The sequence below is a fragment of the Halichoerus grypus genome, chromosome 5 (genome assembly GCF_964656455.1).
Source record: "Halichoerus grypus chromosome 5, mHalGry1.hap1.1, whole genome shotgun sequence".
In the NCBI taxonomy this organism is placed as follows: Eukaryota; Metazoa; Chordata; class Mammalia; order Carnivora; family Phocidae; genus Halichoerus; species Halichoerus grypus.
Window position 1 is genome coordinate 180,414,502 of NC_135716.1, and position 15,429 is coordinate 180,429,930.

A 15,429-nucleotide genomic window follows, 5' to 3' on the forward strand; every position below is an offset into this window, starting at 1 on the left:
GGTGCGTGAGCTGAGTTATCTCCCTCAGAGTTGGGTGCACTCACTGATTGCCCGTGTCTCATGGGCTCTGCTGCGGGGCCCTCTCTCCTCAAGGAGGCACCACAAGGAGGGTCAGAAACACCACATTTGCTGGTTTAATTGTCTGCGACCTGGAGTGGAGCTTGGGCTTTGGAAGGATTCCGAGATTTACTAGTGCAGCTGACAGGTCCATAGAAGGCTGAGCCCCCTTTTTGACCTGGAGGTTCTAAATATCATCCTAGATGGGACTGAGGTCAGTGGTCTTCAGAGGTGACTTCGCCCCTCCATGCTCCTGAGTGGACACGAGCACCCTGAGAGATGCTTCCTTCCACCCAGACACCCGGCATCCCGTGTGATGGCCGTGGTCTTGGGCTGCTCGTAACAAAAGTCCAAATAAAATATCCGGTCCTTCCATCATCCCAGAAGTGGGAGATTTATTGGTGTTCAGCTGTATATTCAAGTTTAGAAGCTGAAATCATTTCTCCTTTAGGAATTTTTGCTTTGGAAGCATTTTCTAGAATCTTTCATTTCTACCCTTCATCATCCCATTTTAGGTCTTCTTTTTTTTTTTTTTTTTTTTTTTGCTGCTTACATGGACTCACTGCTTCTATTTCCTTTTCAAAGAGTTTCACTGGGTGCTAAACACTGTGGGGTTCATAGAATACGAGGACGGATGGCACAATCGACATCATTCACTCTTAGTGTGGGGAGAGATGTTGGAGGTTGCCTAGCAGCCCACGCAGTGGCCAGATGTGTGCGTCACCTCTGAAATAGCTCTAAAAAAGGCTTATCCAGCCTTTGCTTGAATCCGCTCTAGGATGGGGCACTCACTACCTCACAAAACAGCCCATTTGACCTTCAGGTAACTTACATTCATCTTTACATTGAGTTGGCCTGCCTTTCTCTGTAACTTCCCTTTCCAGGAAGGACTTTATGGTTCTTGAGAAACAGACAAAAAAAGATAGTTATGTCAGCCAAACATCACAGAGACGCATCAAGGGCTCACATTAGGTAAATTATTTGTGTTCTGAGTTGCACTGTCGGGGAGTTAACCTCGCAGCCAATCTGCTCTTCTGAGCTGAGCCGCGGAGCAGAGGGAGGGGCTGGCTGGCTCTGGCGCCCACTGCCCAGCTCCCAGCAGCGAGCCTGGAACTGGAGCCCGGAGGGAGGGAGGCAGGCATCCTGCGGGGGGGTGGGGGGGTGGGGGGGGTTGCCTAACTAATGGGAATTAGGCCACCAAGAAAGAGGACTTGGGACACCTCAGCAGGCCAAGGAAAAACACTGGGGGCAGCACTGAGTCTTTGAGGGTCCCTCAGCCCGCACAGCAGGCAACCTTCTGGGTTCATCTTCCTGGGTACAGGTGCATGCAGCCAGGATTGACAACAACAGGTGGCCCTGGGACTGCTGAGGCCTGAGGCCAGCTGGGGGCCAGGCTGAGTCTGGGGGAGGCCAGGGATGGGCTGAGAAGGGGGGCAGGGCACCCTGCCTTTTGTTGGTGTTTCCCAGCCCTGGGGGAGGGTGGTTGAGAATGAAGGGCTGCTTTGCCTGTCCCCGCAGGTGCCTAGCAGCTGGGAGAATCCAGGCTGCTCCACCCTTTGAACGGGACCCTTTGTAGCAGGGAAACCAATCCCTCCACGGCACCTGGTTCGGTGGTGGGGGCAGGAACCGGCTTCCAGGGCCGGGAGCTCGGGGTGGGGGGGCCCGGGGACCCCACCACTACCCACCTGCCCCGCCTGCCCGGGGCACTCTCTCAATTTGCCTGTTGCCCATGGCACCCACCCCTTTCCCAGAAGATGAAATAGTCCCAGACTGACCTGAGGCCATGTGTAGAAAACGCTTCTCTGTCCAATGAAGGAACTGACTTTTCTTGGGCAATAACTGGGCATTTAGGAGATTTGAGGGGGAGGGGGCTTGGGGGTGACCATGGCTGCTAGTCCTAATTTAAAGAAAGGCCTCCTCAAAGAATAAGGGCGGTGAAATGCTTGTTGAATATCAGCCAGTGCTTTGCCTTCACTTTCCTCCTTGCCCTTGGAACTGCTCCCTCACGGATGGTTTCCCAGAGGGTCCTGCCAGTCCTGCTGGGCAAGCAGGCCAGGGGAGCTGCTGACGGGAGCCGAGCCACACCCCGCCCGGGCCTCTTCCCGAGTCCCCAGGGAAGGAGCAGAGTGTGCAACAGGTGGCCTCCCTGTTTGCACACCTGTGGGGGCCCCGCCCCACATACACGGCCCCGGGAGGTGACTTCAGACCTAAGACCTCTGAGAGTTTCCACCTCCTTGGCCTTTGGCCTTGGCCCTTGAAGGAGGTGGGTTTTCACAAACATCTTTTATGCAGGTAACTACCTTGTCCCCGTCTTTTTTTTTTTTAAGATTTTATTTATTTATTCATAAGAGACAGAGAGAGAGAGAGAGAGAGAGGCGGAGGGAGAAGCAGGTCCCCGCTGAGCAGGGAGCCGGATGTGGGACTCGATCCCAGGACCCTGGGACCATGACCTGAGCCGAAGGCAGACGCTTAACCCTCTGAGCCACCCAGGCGCCCCCTTGTCCCCGTCTTAATAGCACGAGGGGTGTGTGTCGGGTGCCACCCGTGTGCAGGGGCGCTGTGTATACGCCATCTTCAGTCGTGGGTGAGGTAAGGATGGCATTATCCCCATTTTACAGATGAGGGAGTGGGGGGTTACATAGTTTGCTAACGATCATCGTGCTCCAGTCAGAACTTGGACCCAGGTTGTCTGAGCCCAGACTCCATGCTTGTAGCCACTACTTTGATGGGGGTGGGGGTGGGGGAGAGCAAACCCTAAATCCCCGGGTTGCCCAGTGCCCTCTCTGTGACCCCAGGACCAATCTGGGGTTTGCCCTTGTTCTCTAAGTCCCACTGTGTCCAGCTATGGTAGGTTGTTAAATATTTGTCGGGTGCTGGCTCCTCAGGCCAGCCCTTACCTCTGGGGTGAAGCCTCTGCCTTTCCAGCCTGGGTGTGAAGCTGGCCCCCCACCACCTCACGGTGCCCCAGCGGCTGCCAGGAGCCGGCCATCGAAACTCCTGCTCTTCACCTTAAACCCACTCTGATGCCTCACGTGGGGACCCAGCAGTTCTCCAGGCTAAGCTGGTTTTTCTAGAATAGTTTCCTCTTCCATTCTCCCTGCCTCTTCCTGTTCACAGCCCTGGCCAGAACTGACAGTCCAGCCTCAAAGCACACCTGTCCCCACGTGAGTCAGTGAAAGAGCTCAGAATTGGGGGGCTGCAGGCTAGGCTAGGAGCCCTGCCTCCCTGCTGTGACCTCTGTACTCTTGGGCAGGTCTCGGCCTTAATTTTCTCATCTGTACAATGGGAATAATAATAAAGTCCATTGTACCTTTGACAGATTCTACACAAAAAAATGCTTTGAATCCAATAAAGCCCTAGATAAACACAGTTGTCTCTTGACCTGGTTTATACTGTTTAGTCCCACAGTATAAATCTTTATGTCCACGCAGGTGAGGGCTGGGGAGACAGTGAGACCTCTGGAGGCCGGCTGGTGGGACTGAGAACTGGCCCTGCCCCTAGGCAGCTGTGTGACTTGGGGCAAATTATCCAACTTATTGGAAAAATGGGAACGAGAGCATCTATCCCATAAGGCTGTTGCTGAGAATTATGATATAATGCAAATGACCAGTTTAGCAGAGACCTGCCCACAGTGGGTGGTCGGCAATTATGGGCGTCATTAAGTCACGTGATGGTGTCTCTCCCCCCCCCCCCCCCATCCTCTCTACTTTGAAGTCATTCAGAGCAAGGCCTGTGTGCAGTTCCTGGAGGGGAGGAATGTGGCCGCAGGTCCAGTCAGGTACTTGTTAAATGCTGCCTTTTTTTTTGTTTTTTTTTTTTTTAAGATTGATTTATTTATGTGAGAGAGAGAGAGAGTGTGCGAGGGCGAGCAGGGGAAAGGGCTGAGGGAGAAGGAGAGAGAGGATCCCAAGCAGGCTGCCCGCTGAGCACAGGGCCCGATCCCACGACCCTGAGATCATGACCTGAGCTGAAATCAAGAGTTCGACGATTAACCGACCGAGTCACCCAGGCGCCCCCGTTAAACACTTTTTTGATGCGTAAGAGAGAGCTGAGATGATCCCTTGATAGCGGCTGACGGAAGAGCTCCCTTCTGCTCCCCTACCCACCCCAGACCTCTCCGTCTGCTAAGCAGCTTTGTGAGGGGGAAGGGCGTTAATTGGAGCAGTCGTCAGCCTTCGCGCGAACCTGCGGGGCTGAGGGGGTCCCCCAGATGGACCTTGTCTTATCTGGACAGGCAAGGAGGGGCCTTGTCGAGCCTGGGGCGGGAGTCCTGTCTTCCAGGGACCCTCCTGCTCACTAGCTCGTGCTTAAACTCCAAATAGAATCAGAGCCAGCCAGAGAAGGGGATAAAATTAAATCCTTGATCATGATCAAGTGGTTAAAAAAAAACTCATCACAGCCAGCGGCTCCTTCCTCCTGCAGCCGGCTCTGCTTCCGAGCAGACAGGCGGAGGAGGACAGGGGGGCTGCTGAGCCCTGAGCCCTGAGCCCCCAGCAGCCCGCCCTGGCTGCCCTCCTTCGGGCCCTCCCAGGTCACAGATCTCAGCCCCCAGGGCCTAACGTTACCCTTCTCACACTGAACCCCGAGGAGTGGGATGAAGCCCCTCTAGGCCTCAGGCGGAGGCTGCTGTCAGGGGAGGCCCTCCTGGGCTCTGGGCTCAGCTGCACACACCTGGGATCCGATTCAGCCTCTGACAGTTACAGGCTTTTTTTTTTTTTTTGCAACAAGGTCCATCTGGGGGACCCCCTCGAGGGACTGCTCCAATGAATGCCCTTCCCCTTCACAAACCTCAAGGTTTCTCTCCCGCGTGGAGCCCGACTCCAGGCTCCCTCTCACGACCTCGAGATCAAGACCCGAGCTGAGACCGAGAGTCGGACGCTTAACCCCCAGAGCCACCCAGGCGCCCCTAGTTACAAGCTGTTGGATGGGGACGCACCACTGAACATTGTCAAGCCTGCTTCCCAATCTGGAACATGGGAGTAGTAATGGCACGAGCTCTCGGGTGCTGCCGGGAGTCAGCGTGTGAGAAGCCGCAGTGGCCTGTCCCCCCCTGCCTCCCGACACACACCCCGACAGGCAATAGGGGGTGTACCGGCTGGGGAGGATTTCACAACCACGAGACTGACTGAAGGCCAGGCTCCTCCTTTTTGTCTCCAGGACCCAGCAGCTCAAACCCTGGGGGCTGCAGGGCGGGGGGGGGGGGGTGGCCCCAATTTCAACCTCCCCCGAGGCAGGGGCTGGGCTGCTCCAGGGGTTTCTTCTGAACAGGCCGTGGGTGGAAAGAGCCATGTGTTGGGGGAAGACAGGCTGCGAGGCCCACCGCGGTCACGGGGTAGGCTCCCCTCCGGGCCCCTTCCCGGCCTCAGGCCCCCCTCCTGCAGACTGGGCCCGAGGCTGCCCCCGAGGGGGAGCTGGTGGCTGCCCTGCGGGTGCCTGGCAGGGCAGAGTCCGTGGTGGTCAGGCAGGCCCCGGAGCCGGGGGGGCTGTGAGGACAGGGGACTGAGGTGGCCCTTGGCCTGGGAGCTAGGACAGGGCACGAGGAAACAATGAGGCGGTAAAAATAGCTCTTTGTTTACCGTAGGCTGCACATCCTCATGTGTCCCTGTGTTTGTGTGAAAGAAAAACACCGACCACCCTGGGGAGCCCGGGCAGCACACCCCGGCCCCAGGCGTGCTGGGGGGCTCCACTGTGAGCGGAGAAGGGGCCTGGCGGAGGGGACAGCGGGACAGGGCCCCGGTGGGGCCAGCCTCCCCCTTGGCTGTCCCCACACACGCCCCCACCCGCCACAGTGCTCCAGACGGCCTCGTGGGCCTCTCTGGCCTCCGGGGGCCGCTCCCTCCGCAACAGCCCAGCCCACCCACCCGGGTCAGCCCACCGCTCCCGCTGGCTTGCTCCTTGGGAATCTGTCTGGGCGTGATGGGCCAGCATCCCAGGGAAAGGTGGTCTGTGGACTTTCCTCCGGCTGAATCACCCCCCACACCCCATCCGGAGCTGCCTAGGCGACAGACAAGCCATTCCCTGGGAGGGGCAGCCTGGACTCTGGTCCCTCAAGGTTTCTATCTGGAACCTTCCTTCCTCGTGGCTCTCACAGATCCTCCCAGCTGACGCGGCTTGCTCCAGAGGCGGGTGAGCCCTGAGCCATCTGGATGACCCCCAGACTTCTCCAGACTCCCGGAGCGTTAACCCGGCCCAGCTGCACCACTGAGCCGGTCAGGACCTGCCGGCCGAGGACCTGCCGTGGGTGAGCCGAGGAGGCAGGGATGAGAGGATGCGGCCTTGCCCTGTGGTCTCCGAGGCCGCTGGGCCTGACTGACCCGGAAACAGGCTGTAACAGAGCAGTGTCCCGCGGGGAAGGAAAACCCTGGTCACCGAGGAGGCTTGTCCGCAGGGAGCTGAGGGGGTCAGGAGGGCCCCTGAGAACTGCTGCACCGCCCGTGGGCCGTCCTTCTCCTGGCCGTGCCATGCGGCTCACGCCGGGGTCAGGGCAAGGAGGTGGCAGAGGCCTGTGTGTGCCCTGCTGGTCCCTGGCTCCTCCCCAGTAGCCAGACCGAGAGAGGGCAGCCGGAGAGGCCCCGGAAGCTGCTTCAGATGGAGAAAACCTTTGCAGTGATGTGTCAGGGCAGGTCCTGGAGCTCAGGCTGGAGCCTGGGGCTTGTAGGAAAACCAGCAGCACAGCGTGACCCGCCTGGCCTGGAGCCTTCCTCCTGGTGCTGGATGGGCTTGCTCTTCTCACCCCCGCCCTCCCCAGGCTGTGTGATCTCAGGGCCCCAAGCGTTTGTCCCTGGGGGAAGGAAAGACAAAAGTACCCTGTCCCCACTCTGAGAAGCCAGGAGGACGAGCTCAGGCCCGGGTGTGGAGGGCAGAGAGGCTTAGGAGATTGAGCTCCTCAAGGTCATTTGCCAGCAGAGGAAGCTGGGGGGATGAGGAGGGGGTGGGGCCCTGCAGACAGAGCGCGGGACCACCATGAGTCCCCTGACCTTGGTTGATTCTATTCCATGCGTCTGAGCCTCAGTTTCCCCGCTGTAAAACAGGGTTGCTGCTCGCCTCAGTGCTGCTCCTCGGATCCTCCCGGCCCCCTACCTCCCAGGCATGTGGAAAGGTTGTGTCCCCCTGTCCCCCTTTGAGTAAGTGTGACCTTGACTGGCTTTAGCTAATGAAGTATGGGTGTAAATGATGGGTCAGTGCAGGTAGAGCTTGAAGAACCACTTGGGAATGTTCCAGAGGCTGCTGCCCATCCACCTGGGTCCTGGCAAAGCCCCAGGCAGTCCACAAGTGAGCAAGGAAATGCGTGGTTTTGTTCCCTGGGGGTCTTGGGCCTGCCTGTGTCTGCACCATCAGCTGGCCTCTCCTCACCACTACGTTGCCTCAGGGATCTCGAGCCTCTGAAGCTGGGTGGCATCTGACTCTTGTCGTACCTGAGAATACTCTGGACCACTCCCAGCTCCACGGCTTCCCTGAAAGGCTGTGTCCAGGAGCCACCGCTCGCTTTTCTGGCATCTGAGAAAACACCAGGAACGCCTCCGGCCCCGGTCCCCGCCCTGGACTCTATAAGGCAGTGCTGCCCTTTGCACTCAGGATACAAATCTCCCTTCCCTATTGTGGGCGGCCCTGGGGGCTCAGGGCCCTGGCTCCTGGTGACCTCTGACCTCCGCTCCCACCGCTGTCCCCTCCTCCTGACTCGCAGCCTTACGTCCCTCAGAGCTCGTGCGCGTCCTCCCTCTGCCTGTACTGTTCTTCCCACAGCCCTGAATCCTCAATTTTTAGCTGTCAGCTTAAATGTCACCCCCTGTCTTAGACTCCTTGGGCTGCTATAACAAAATCCCACACACTGGGTGGCTTCTAAACAACAGAAATTCATTCCTCCCAGTTCTGGAGGCTGGAAGTCCAAGATTAGGGTGCCAGTGTGGTCGGGTTCTGGTGAGAGCCACCTTCCAGGTTCTGTCTTCCCTCCGTGTCCTCCCATGATGGAAGGGCCGAGAGAGCCCTGTGGGCTCTCTTCTACAAGGGCACCACCCCCACGCATGGGGCTCCACCCCCATGACCTGATCCCCTCCCCAAGCCCCACCTCCTAACACCACCACATTGGGGGGTGTTCAACACGTGAATTAGGGGGGACACGAATATTCAGACCATAACACCCTCCCTCAGAGGATTTTTTTTTTTTTTAAGATTTTATTTATTTGACAGAGAAAAGTGCACAGCAGAGGGAGAGGGAGACGCAGACTCCCTGCTGAGCAGGGAGCCCGACGACGACTCGGGGCTCCATCCCAGGACCCCAGGGTCATGACCTGAGCCGGAGGCAGACGCTTCACCGAGGGAGCCACCCAGGCACCCCGCGCCCTCAGAGCATCTTAACTGACCCGCCCTATTTTGCTTTCTACTTTGATGTGCTCTATTTTCTTTATGTGAAACATCTGCTTGTTTCTTTCTTGCTCCACTAGAAGGTAAGCTCGTGGGAGCAGGCCACCAGAGCCCCGTGCAGGGGGCAGCAGTGGTCCCTAAAGGGAAGAATGCTGGGTGGTCAGGGACAAGCTGTCCACTCTCGGGCTCTGGTGCTGGCTGATCCTCTGCGTCAGGAAACCCCACGGTGACACCAACCCTGGTGCTCAGCCAGCCTGCCACGGGGGAGAGGAAGAGCAGGGGGAGGAAGGGGGCCCTCCCATTGAGCTTGAAATCAGAGCTTTCTTCTTCCCCATTCGGACCTGGCTTTGCCAGCCTAGAGCGCCGCTGTGGTGTCACCAGCCCTGTCTGAAACGGCAGGTGTCCCACAAAAGTAAAAGAAGGCTGGAAAATGCATGCTGTACACATTCGTTTGGAGAGTCACAATGTAGTGAAGGTTCTGAGAAGTCCTGCAATGAAGACATCCATTTCATCTAGCTTCTACCTTATCTTTTTGACCACAGAACTCTTAAGTTCCTTACGTATTCCATAGAATATTCCATAAGAACTGCTCCTGTGGAGGAAGAGTACAAGGTGTAAAATCAGAACTCGGGACTTGAGTTTGTTACGGGTTATCTCTGACTTCTCCAAGCCTCAGCTTCCCCACCTGTAAAATAAGGGGGAATTCTAACCCCCGCAGGGTTGTCGTAAGTGTGGAAGGAGAACAGGCCTTTGGTAAGTATCTCCTAAGCTGCAAAGTGCTGTGTGGCTACCTGACCATTATAACTGGCTTAACCTGGAAAATAACGTACGCTGTTTACCTTACAAGGTAAGGGGACGCCAGAGGGAAAGAAAGTGACTCATCCAAGACTGGCCAAGCTGGTGACTGGTTCAGAGACGGGCTCTGAGGGGGGGAGGAGCTCTAGCAGCAGTACTGTGAAGAATGAAGGCCCAGGGGCCAGAACAGAGGTGACACTGATGGGTGGCAAGCCCTGGGAACAGGTATCTCTGGTGGGAGGGAGGTACTGACTATCCCTGCTGATCCCTTCCTGAGACTTCTGAGCAGACAGCAATGCTGGTGTTCCCTCTCCTTGTCCCCCCGCCCCCGCAGCCCCTGCCGTGGGGGATGCGCTGCCTGGAACAGAGTGGGTCTATGAGTTTGTTCGGCCTGCCTCAATGAAACCCTGTAGGTGCTTAACCAACAGAAAGGTACCGTCTCACGTCCTGGAGGCCAGAAATCCAAAATCAAGGTGTGAGCAAGGTTGGGTCCTTCCAAGGGCCGTGCAGGAGAACGTGCTCTAGGCCTCTCTCCTCGGCTTCTCCCTTGTCTCTTCATATTATCCTCCCTCTATGTAGCTAAATTTCCCCTTTTTGTGAGGACTCCAGTCATATTGGATTAGGTCATATTGGATTAGGTCCACCCCAGTGACCTCATTTTAACTCGGATGATGTCTGTAAAGACCCTGCCTCCAAAGATCACATTCCCAAGTACTGGGGGTTAGGACTTCAGCATCTGGTTTTTGCTGGGGGGGCCTGGAGGGGGACACCATCCAACCCATAGCAGTGGGCATTTTCCCAGTGGGCACTTCTCTCCATCTCACCAGCCCAGTTCCTTGGCTGAAAGCATGTGGATTCTGGCCTGCCAGAAGAGAGAGCCCATAATTGTGTTAATTGCCCACAATACTAGATCTGCAATTAATATGCCATGGGAACAAAGAGCAAATGCACTAATAGCACATAATTAGACCTAAACTACCCCCTCGGCAGAGCAGTGCAACTGAGCTCTGCTGTTTATGCTCCTTTTCAAATTAGCAGAGATGAGCAAATTAACATCCGCTTCCCCTTCACCCTGCTCAGAGGGGAGCTATGGGGGGAACCTTGGGATGGGGAACGGATGGTGGGGCACCCTGGACAGATCCTGTCCAGAGCCAAGCACCCGGGCCTGACCTTTGGAACTAGAGGCAAGTGAGGGCTTTGAAGGAGTGAGGAATCCAGATCTTTCCTCAAGTTCTGACATCACGACAACCTGTCTGGGCCTTGGCTGATGCCCGGCCCTGGGATGGCAGGGATTCTTGCGATTGGGGCGTGTGGAGTGACTCACAGAACACTGCGATTATTTGGGGCCCTGGGGCAGGTTTGAGTCAATTTGGAGGCTTGAGGCTTAAGTGCCACACCTCTCCTCCTCCATTCCTGGGGTGGCGGTCAAGTCCAGAGGCAGGGGGCAGACCCCCTCAGAAAGGGCCAGTAGATGCTCTTGGCCTCTCTTCTTTCCGCCCTGTCAGCTCGCAGGCCTGACTGCCCCGTGTCTCTGTGGCCCCGGCGACGGGCTGTCTGGGGCCTGCCCTGCCCATGCTTGTCTCCTTCGGCTGGAGGCGGCTGGCACGAGCTTTAGTCTCAACTCGTCCCATTGCCTGCCCAGCGAGTACCGGGCAGAGCCTCCCCGGCCCCCCACTGCCTGTCTGGGGCTCCTTGTCCTTGGTCTCCCCATGTGCCTCTCCCCCTGTGGACTCAGCCTGCAGCCTGCAGGTCAAGCACCCTTTCCTCGTCCACCAATCACTGTACCTTGCAGGGCCTGTGAAGCCAGGTGGCCCAGCGGGAGTAGGATTAACAGACTCCTCAGCTGGTCCCTTCCCCTCCCCTCTAGGCCACTAGGTCCTGCCTCCCTGGACCTGGGCAGAGGGTGACGGCCCTACTTGCTCGCCCCTCTCCTGCAATTTGCCTCCCTGCCCTTCCCGGGCTGTGCCGGCCTCCTCCCTGGCTCCTGCCAAGCCAGCCACAGCAAGGCTCATTGAGAATTCTCTGAGACCTATCTGCCCACTTCGAGAAGAGTCTCTTCCTCCAACAGACAGCCTCCTCATTTGCATCCCCTAAATCAATGCCCTCAGCGGATCAAAGCCCAGCACTACAATCTCAGTGAGGTTGGCTTGGGAGGGGAGAAGAGGCAGGACTCCCCTCCCCCTTTCCTGCTGCCCCTTAAGCCCAAGGGGAACTGGAAAGAGGAGGCCCTTGGGAGTGCAAAAAGGGGCAGGAGCAGAAGTCCCTCTCTAGGTAAGGTTCTCTTCCCCTGCTTTTCCTGCAGGCTGAACAGACAGAAGGACAGTGCCAGGCATGTGTCAGCAAGCCTTGCTGTGATGTCCCAGGCCCTGAGCATGACTGGGGCCCTGGGTCAGACCTGAGGAAAGGGAGGCTCTGGGAGGAAGCCACCTAGCTCATCCTCCCCGGTCAGACATGCCAGGGCTCAGGCCTCAGGGTTCTTAAAGAACCAGCAGGATTTGGGGAGGCAGAGAGGAGAGGGTTAATCCCCCCCCATGTGTGACCAAAAACGTCCTCGCTGGCATGATCACCAACATCGATGGAGCACTGACCATGTGCTGGCTTAGTGCTCAGTCCTCCCGGGCATTATCACATTTAACCCACAGAGCATCCCTATAAGGCATGTGTCATTCTGCTCCCCATTTTATAGATGACAAACCAGAGGAGAGGCCACTGAGCTGGGAAGTGGCAGACTTTGGGTTAAATGAGAGAAGGTCCAAGAAAGGCTGAGTAATCTGAAAAGAGCTACAGGCAGGGGAGAAGGCCCTGTCTGCTGGTGTGTGAGGGTGGGAGCCAGCGTGGGATGACCAGGACGGGACTGTCCTTACACAGAGGGGACGTCTTGGCTGCCCTTTGGGATGGAGCAGGAGGCCTGGTCCTTGGTCAGGACATCTGCTTCCCCTCATGCCCCACTGAACTTCTTGGCTCCCTCCTGACCACCCACCATACCATGAGCCAGGTGGGGATCAGCCAAGCAGTTCTCCCATCTTGATGTCTTCTGACTTTCCAGGGCCATGCAGAAACTTTTGCCATCAGGCAGCTTCTGGGAGATAGTAATGTCGTAGGTAAGAGCCTCTGCTTTGGAGACAGAAAGATGTAGGTTCAAATCCTGACTCTCCCACTTTGCTGTGTGGCCTTGGGAAAATTACTTCACCTCTCTCAGCCCCAGTGTTGTGCTCCGTAAAAGAAGGACAATAACGGTGTTCAGTGCTGCTAGCACAGAATCAGACCAGGCTTTGGGCAGGGCTGGCCCACAGCAAACACTCACTGTGTGAGCTCCTGATTTCCGGGGGTGGTTAATCCCTGCTACCCAGATGAAGAAGGAGAAAAAGAGAAGTAATCCTGAGCAAGTAAATGAGCTGGAGGCTTGAAAGGGCCAGAGATTCTGAAGTCTGGCTCTTGATTTTTATTGGTGCTTGCTGGTCCGGGGAGCTTGAGGGGCAAGGAAAAAGCACAAAAAGGCCAGAGGAGCCTCACCTGAGGCCAGCTGAGCTACTTCTCCACTGACAAGTCACTTAACCCCACTGAACTCCTGCTTCCCATCAGTTAAATAGGGATGAGTGAAAACCTCTACCAGGAAGATTGCCGTGAGGCCCCAGAGTGTAGAGATGCCCTTCAAAAAAAAAAAAAAAAAAAAGGAGTATGCTGAGCAAATCCAAACTGTAAAGTGCTGTGTGAATACAGTTATTTATTATTATTATTATTATTTTATTTATTTATTTATTTTTTAGAGAGGGAGAGGGGCGGTGGGGGGGGGGTAGAGAAGCAGAGGGAGAGAGAAAAATCTTAAGCAGACTCCACACCCAGTGCAGAGCCCAATGTGGGGCTCCATCTCACATCCCTGAGATCATGACCTGAGCTGAAATCAAGAGTCAGAGGCTTAACCGACTGAGCCACCCAGGCGCCCCTGGGAAAGCAGTTATAACCATCATCATCTCCTCGGACCTTTTTTTCTTTTTTAAAAAGATTATTTATTTGAGAGAGAGAGAGAGCACAATCAGGGGAAGCAGAAGAGGGAGAAGCAGGCTCCCCACTGAGCAGCGAGCCCGATGTGGGACTCAATCCCAGGACCCTGGGATCATGACCTGAGCCAAAGGCAGATGCTTAAGTGACTGAGCCACCCAGGCGCCCCTGGGAAAGCAGTTATAACCATCATCATCTCCTCAGACTTTTCAAAGCATATTCGTATATATCATCATCATGGTGAGAACAGTAACTGCTAATTGAGCACCTTCTATGTGGCACACACGGAGCTAAACCCTTGATATGCATCCTCTCGTTCAATCTCCCCAGTAATCTAAACGGGGTATTATTGTATGCCCATTTTACAGATAAGGAAACTGAAGCTCACAGTAATTAGGTTGTCCGGTCTTTTCTGCTAATAACTGGAACCCAGGTCTGTCTGAATCCAAACGATGTGAGTAAGACATTTCTCCTATTTTTTTAAACCACTTTATCCTACTCTACCCCCAATTCCAGGCAATACGATGGAACTATGGGTAGAACCTAGGTTTGGTGCTGCTTCTGCTATGCCCGGGGAGTGGCCGTGCTCCCTCAGTGGCTCCAGGGAAGCTGTGCTGTTTCTCCCCCTGCCTTTCCGTCCTCCCTTGCTCCTTCCCAGACACCTAGCCCCGTCCTCTCCATTGGGATGTTGTGTGTAGACAGGGCACATCATGTTTGCCTTGTGCGTCCACAGAGGGACCATGCTTGTCCATATGTTGTCTGTTCGTGTCGTGCGTTGAGTATATAATTCATGCTGCAGAATGAAAGAGCCACCCCTCCCCTCCACCACACAGAAGAGTGAGTAGGTCCTGTGCCTTTCCCAGCTGTCTACCCAAAAAGAGGAGGGGACTATGCTGTGTGTCACCTGGGGGAAAGCATAAGTAGGAAACCCCAATCCTTGTCCCACCTTTTGGGGGTGCAAAAGCGAGCTGCCCGGCTTCTATGGGAAAGTGAGATTTTCCTTCTTTGGAAATTCTCAATAGCTAGTGATGGCTGATGTTGCCTGCGTGGGAATGCCTGCTTCCTTTGCAAATGGAGAGCCATAGAGAGCTTTAAAGGGAGTCTGAAACAAACCGTCAGGCCTCAACCTGACTCCCTGGAGACCACAGGGATGTCTCTTCCTAAGTCAGGGTCTCTGCCACTGCCAGAGAGGCACGAAGCTCTGAGCCATGACGGTAATGAACAATAATGATAGAGACTTGTGTGTTGGCTCATCTATTCCTCACTACCACCCCCGCCCTGCCCAGGGAAGCAGGCACTGACTTATCTCTGTTTTACAGATGAGATACTGAGATTGGAGAGATGAAGTGCCTTATCCAGGACGTAGAAACCACACTATTAGCAAGAAACACAAAAAGGCTCAAAAAAAAAAAAAAAAAAAAAAGAAACACAAAAAGGCTCACTGCAGCTCTCTTTGTAAAAGCAAGAGATTGGAAACAGCCCATCAGTGTGGGAGAAATAGTCATCAATAGAGGACTGATTCAGTCAATTCCGGTACGTCCACATGAAGGAAAACATTATATGTATGCATGTCAGATGTACAAACATGGTGTGTATGTCACACTTCTGACACCAGATGTGTAGGTTTTCCACACCAGGCAATTCTCTGATTCTCTGTGGACACCAACTGCCCCCACTTCATTTTTTAAAAAAAAATTTATTTCCTGTTTATTTTTTTAAAGATTTTATTTATTTATTTGAGAGAAAGAGAACACAAGCAGAGGGACGAGGCAGAGGGAGAAGCAGGCTCCCTGTTGAGCAGGGAGCCTGATGTGGGACTCAATCCCAGGACCCTGGGATCATGACCTGAGCCAAAGGCAGATGCCCAACCGACTGAGCCACCCAGGCGCCCCCACTGCCCCCACTTCAGGTGCCAACTGCAAGTAGTGGGTCCCCAGGTGACCTCCCCTTCTGTCTAACTTGGCTACCTTTCCAGGGATTCCCATGACCCCGTCCTCAGGTTCAATATTTTGCCATAAGGGCTCTCAAAACTCAGGGAAATGCTTTACTTACATTTACCAGTTTATTATGAAGACTATTATAAAGAAAACAAGTGAACAGCCAGATGAGGAGTACATTGGGCAAGGTGTGGAAGGGTCCCGAGCGCAGGAACGAGTGTCCCTGTGGAGTTAGGGTGCACCACCGTCCCGGCACGTGGATGTGTTCACCAACCCAGAA